This window comes from Bos javanicus, chromosome 9 (genome assembly GCF_032452875.1).
Source record: "Bos javanicus breed banteng chromosome 9, ARS-OSU_banteng_1.0, whole genome shotgun sequence".
NCBI lineage: Eukaryota > Metazoa > Chordata > Mammalia > Artiodactyla > Bovidae > Bos > Bos javanicus.
The window spans coordinates 46,189,983-46,196,251 of NC_083876.1; the positions used below are offsets into that span (position 1 = coordinate 46,189,983).

General features: G+C 38.3%; 1 non-coding gene across 1 annotated transcript; it reads right to left on the reverse strand.

Annotated features, from left to right (window-relative positions):
* Positions 1-6,162: 6,162 nt before the first annotated feature.
* On the reverse strand, positions 6,163-6,269 carry LOC133254532 (U6 spliceosomal RNA). The gene has a single exon (XR_009738703.1). It is a non-coding gene; the product is annotated as a U6 spliceosomal RNA (small nuclear RNA).

A 6,269-nucleotide genomic window follows, 5' to 3' on the forward strand; every position in this document is an offset into this window, starting at 1 on the left:
TTTGGGAGTTTAGTGAAAGTTTATAATATAGCATATTATATTTTTCAAGAAATTAATTCTTAATTCTCATCTTTTTTTTAAAATTCTCTATATGTTACTTGTCTTAACTCATTGATTTGAAGCAATAAAATATAATTTTTTGTTTCCATGCTGATTGTAGTATCATTCCTTATACAATGGAGAACTTGAGATACAAACACACACACATATTTTGATAGGTAGCTTTTTAAAAAAATTGTTATTGGAGTGTAGTTGATTTACAGTGGTGTGTTAGTTTCTGCTCTACAACAAAGTGAGTCAGTTATACATACATCCCCTCTTTTTTATTTTTTTTAAATTTTATTTTATTTTTAAACTTTACAATATTGTATTAGTTTTGCCAAATATTGAAATGAATCCTCTTTTGTAGATTTCCTTCCCATTTAGATGACTACATACTATTGAGTTCCCTGTGCTATACAGTTGTTGGTGCTTAGTCACTAAGTTGTGTCTGATTTTTAATGACCCCATGGACTATAGTCCACCAGGCTCCTCTGTCCATGGGATTTCCCAGGCAAGAGTACTGGAGTGGATTGAAACATATGCCTTACCATATATAAAAGTGGATAGCCAGTGGAAATTTGCTTTATGATTGAGGGAACTCAAATCCAGTGCTCTGTGTTAACCTAGATGGGTGGGAAGGGGTGGGAGATGGGAGGGAGGTTTAAAAGAGAGGGGACATGCATATACCTATGGCTGATTCATGTTGATATATGGCAGAAACCAATACAATACTGTAAAGCAATTATCCTCCAAGTAAAAATAAATTTAAAAGAAACTGGGTTGCCATTTATTTTCCTTGGAGGAAAAGGAGAAGAGAGGATCTTCCCAACCTGGGGATTGAACCCATGTTTCCTGGGTTGGGGTATTTACCACTGAGCCACCAGGGAAGTCTGTGCTATCCATGTAGGTTCTCATTAGTTATCTAATGAGATAAAGTAATGCTCAAAATTCTCCAAGCCAGGCTTTAGCAATACGTGAACCATGAATTTCCAGATGTTCAAGCTGGTTTTAGAAAAGGCAGAGGAACCAGAGATCAAATTCCCAACATCCACTGGACCATAGAAAAAGCAAGAGAGTTCCAGAAAAAAACATCTATTTCTGCTTTATTGACTATGTCAAAGCCTTTGACTGTGTGGATCACAATAAACTGTGGAAAATTCTGAAAGAGATGGGAATACCAGACCACCTGACCTGCCTCTTCAGAAACCTATATGCAGGTCAGGAAGCAACAGTTAGAACTGGACATGGAACGACAGACTGGCTCCAAATAGGAAAAGGAGTATGTCAAGGCTGTATATTGTCACCCTGCTTATTTAACTTATATATATGCAGAGTACATCATGAGAAACTCTGGGCTGGAAGGAACACAAGCTGGAATCAAGATTGCCAGGAGAAATAACAATAACCTCAGATATGCAGATGACACCAGCCTTATGGCAGAAAGTGAAGAGGAACTAAAAAGCCTCTTGATGAAAGTGAAAGAGGAGAGTGAAAAAGTTGGCTTAAAGCTCAACATTCAGAAAACGAAGATCATGGCATCTGGTCCCATCACTTCATGGCAAATAGATGGGGAAACAGTGGAAATAGTGTCAGACTTTTTTTGTGGGGGGCTCCAAAATCACTGAAGATGGTGACTGCAGCCATGAAATTAAAAGACGCTTACTCCTTGGAAGGAAAGTTTTGATCAACCTAGACAGCATATTAAAAAGCAGAGATGTTACTTTGCCAACAAAGGTCCGTCTAGTCAAGGCTATGGTTTTTCCAGTGGTCATGTATGGGATGCGAGAGTTGGACTGTGAAGAAAGCTGAGGGCTGAAAAATTGATGTTTTTAAACTGTGGTGTTGGAGAAGACTCTTGAGAGTCCCTTGGACTGCAAGGAGATCCAACCAGTCCATTCAAAAGGAGATCAACCCTGGGTGTTCTTTGGAAGGAATGATGCTAAAGCTGAAACTCCAGTACTTTGGCCACCTCATGTGAAGAGTTGACTCATTGGAAAAGGCTCTGATGCTGGGAGGGATTGGGGGCAGGTGGAAAAGGGGACAACAGAGGATGAGATGGCTGGATGGCATCACCGACTCGATGGATGTGAGTTTGAGTGAACTCTGGGAGATGGTGATGGACAGGGAGGCCTAGCGTGCTGCGATTCATGGGGTCACAAAGAATTGGACACGACTGAGCGACTGAACTGAACTGAACTGAGTTTATATATGTCAATCCCAACCTCCCAATTTGTTATACCTTCCTCTTTCCCATGTTGGAAACCATGTTTATTCTTTACATCTGTGACTCTATTTCTGCCTTGCTACTAAGTTCATCTGTACCATTTTTATAGATTCCACATGTAAGTGATATTAGATGATATTTGCTTTTGTTTTTCTGACTTAACTTCACTCTCTATGACAATCTGTAGGTTCATTCATGTGTCTGCAAATGGCACATGAAATACCTGAAATATTCTTTTTTTATGGCTGAGTAACATTCCATTGTATATATGTACCACATCATCTTTATCCATTCTTCTGTGGATAAACATTTAGGTTGCTTTGTGTCCTGGCTCTTGTAAACAGTGCTGCAGTGAACATCACAGTGCCTAAATAACTAGTGATCTCCAAAAATGAGTTTCCAAGATGAAAGAGACTAATTATATTGCTTTTGAGATGATAAAAATATTTGAATGTACAAGATTATGACTAAAGGCTTAATCTGTAGCTTGATCTGTCATTCAAAGCTGAGTTTAAATCTGCTGCTGCTGCTGCTAAGTCACTTCAGTTGTGTCTGACTCTGTGTGACCCCATAGACAGCAGCCCACCAGGCTCCCCCGTCCCTGGGATTCTTCAGGCAAGAACACTGGAGTGGGTTGCCATTTCCTTCTCCAATGCATGAAAGTGAAAAGTGAAAGTGAAGTCTCTCAGTCCTGTCCGACCCTCAGTGACCCCATGGACTGCAGCCTACCAGGCTCCTCTGTCCATGGGATTTTCCAGGCAAGAGTACCGGAGTGGGGTGCCATCTAAGATCCACTAATTAATGTTGTTATGCCTTTGGGCAAATACCTATTAAATAATCAGTTTCCTCATCTGCAAATTGGGTAAATAGTGTCTTGGTTATAGAGATGCCATAAAAGTTAAATAGAAAAATGAATATAAACTATTTAGGAAATTGTTTATCCCCTGGTAAGAATGTAGTTACTGTTGATTATTATGGTCTGTTGATATAAGCATCAGCTAAAATTTCTGGGAAATTGGATGCATTGCATTTCTGTCATGGCATGCCTTCTTCAAAGCATCATCATTTTTTATTTGATCTTTTAATTCTATGCTTTGGTACTTTTTAGGTCTGTTATTTTTCAACTTGCCAGTTCCTTTTTTACATTATAACCTATTAAGTTGCCCTTACTATGCCAAGGAACTAACTGCAAAAACTGAGCATTGCTGATTTTAAATACACACTTGAGGCAAGCCAGAAACTTTACTACATCAATCACCCTCTTCCTGTATGAAGAGAATCAAGAACTTAAGTTCCCCTCTTGTACCAGCATGACTGGTTCAGTAGTAACCGTATTTTCCTTTTATCAACAGTACTATCCTCTTAAATGTCATCACTGTTGTCCATTTCTGCTTCTGAGATATCAGTGTCCACATTAAAAACAAACTTTTTAAGATACAAATTTCAATCCTTGGAAACTTGTTTTGCAGAGATTTAGACTAAACACTGATTTAGCATTTCACATAGTTAAGGTTTCAGTTTTCCCCATCATACATATTAAATGTTTTCTCAGTTTTCCGTTTGCCTTTTTAAATGTATTTAATCCACATCAACAGTTCACTAATTGCGAGCTGAACTAGACATATTAGTCCCTTTTCTTAATATATATGAACAACCGTATCTAAAGTATTGTAAAAATGCAATGTTTTTAGAGTATTTACGTTCCCTAGAGGAGGGCATTGGAAATTAATGTAAGTAAGTGCAGTATGTTTTATATACTTCCTAACTGAGCTTCCAGTTCTCTGATCTTCTGCTCTTCTGCATCCCATGTTCCATCACATCTTTGCCACCGAGCTTACTCTTATTCTTAAAGGCTAACTTGCACAGAGATGAGAAATGAAACTTGGTTTCTTCCCAGGGAATTTTGGTGAGAAGTGGGGTAGGTAAGATAGGACTAAACAGGTGTAGAGTGAAAGACATCTCAGAGAAGGTGAAGTAGTAGATAATCTAAGAAGTGCACTGTAGCTGAGACTTTAAACCAATGAATAAAATTGATACTTTGACTCAAAGGCTGCTTTCAGTTCCCTGCTCTCATCTGGGATATGCCCTCTTGAAGCAAACTTGCAGGCTTGCTGCAAATATGCACTGCATTAGTAGTTAAAACTGTTCTTAACACTCTTCAGCTGAGCCCCTCCTCCTTCAGCCAACACTTCACCTAACCCTTCCAACCAAAGACCAATAGCTCAGGTGTTGGCTGTTTAGTTTTCCTGAAGCTTCTAGAATGTCTTTTGGTTGAGAACCTTAGACGTTCTTTCATTCCAACCAGACACCAGTTTGCTCAGGTGTTGGTTGTTTTTAGTTTTTCTGAAGCTGCTAGGACCTCATTTCACATTGAGAGACTTAGAAGTTCTTTCATTCCCTATAGAGAAGGCTAGGGTAATTGAATGCTGAGCGAGTGGGCTTTCCATATCGGCCAAGTCAGCCACCACAGAGGCTTTGGTGAAAACTCCTTCGGAGTGAGGCACAGACTTGTGAATATCACATGAGAGCCAGTGCTGAGACGGGGCCACCTCAGCTGGGGAAAACCCCTGACTGCTCACCAGGCTGGACCCAGCACAAGTCACACCAGTTTGGTTGCAAAGGCCAGCAGGGCTAGCAGAGCCCAGCACGACAAAAGGTAGTGTGTTGTGGTGGACGCCACATGAATAATTACTATGACCTTTATAATATCTTTCACTTTTTTTTTAAATGGTCTTATGTACTTTTGTTTATGTCTTCTATGTTAACTGAGTGCCACTTGCCAAGTTTCCATGTAAAGCCATGTTGAGAATTTTCTCTTATCAGAGTGACATTGAAAAAATGGATAGTTTTGGTGTCTTTGTGATACCAAAGCATCTTGTCTGTGAGCATAGTTTATGTCTCTGTGTATTGATATGCATGTGGATTTCTAATCTGGTTCTGGTCCACAGAGTTCTATCAAGGCACTTGATATATATTACACATTTATTTATTTATACATTGTATGCATTATATATTTATAATATCATTATGCATGTATTTATTTATATAAAATCACTGTGTTCCAAGTGTAGCAGTGGTAGAGTGTGGTCCTAGAAATTCTGTTTGAATTACGCCATCTTCTTGCCAGAATCACAATGAAGTCATTCTTAATTTTTATTTTCTGAGCTGATTCTTTGAAATACTTAATTTTGCAACCAAAATATTGCTTCAGAGTGTTTTGAAAAGTAATTACTTGGATGCATTATGTGAAGCTTAATAATTTTAAGAAATAACATGCAGAGAATAGCATCTTTAGAGATTTTGGATAATAGTAAAATAAGAAAATATTGTTAAATGCATAAAATGCTTTTCTATAAAGATAAGTGAATACTTAAAGTAGAAGCAGATAATGTGGAATTATAATTTTGATGATGAATATTTCTGAGAGTCATGTATTATACATATGACATATTATTTATGCTTACATCCTTAAATGACATTTTGGATTCTGAAACAAGGAAAATTACTACTTAACACATCTTTGTTTCAAAGTTCCAGTTCAAACAATTCACCCTTTGTCATCAAAATAATAATAATAACCTTACAAATACAACTTGGAGAACTGGTTAAGCCATTTTAAATCTCCCTCTTTTCTTTCCCCGGAAATGACCACTTCTAGAGATAAAGAAAATTTTTGTTTCTGTAAATGTTTCATTTAACTTTTGATTAAGAACACAGTGAGACTACTTTCAATAGAATATATGCTGCTGCTGCTGCTAAGTTGCTTCAGTCGTGTCCGACTCTGTGCGACCCCATAGACCACAGCCCACCAGGCTCCTCTGTCCATGGAATTCTCCAGGCAGCAACACTGGAGTGGGTTGCCATTTCCTCCTCCAATGCATGAGAGTGAAAAGTCAAAAAATATGGAACGCTTCACGAATTTGCGTGTCATCCTTGCACAGGGGCCATGCTAATCTTCTCTGTATTGTTCCAATTTTAGTATATGTGCTGCCGAAGCAAGCAC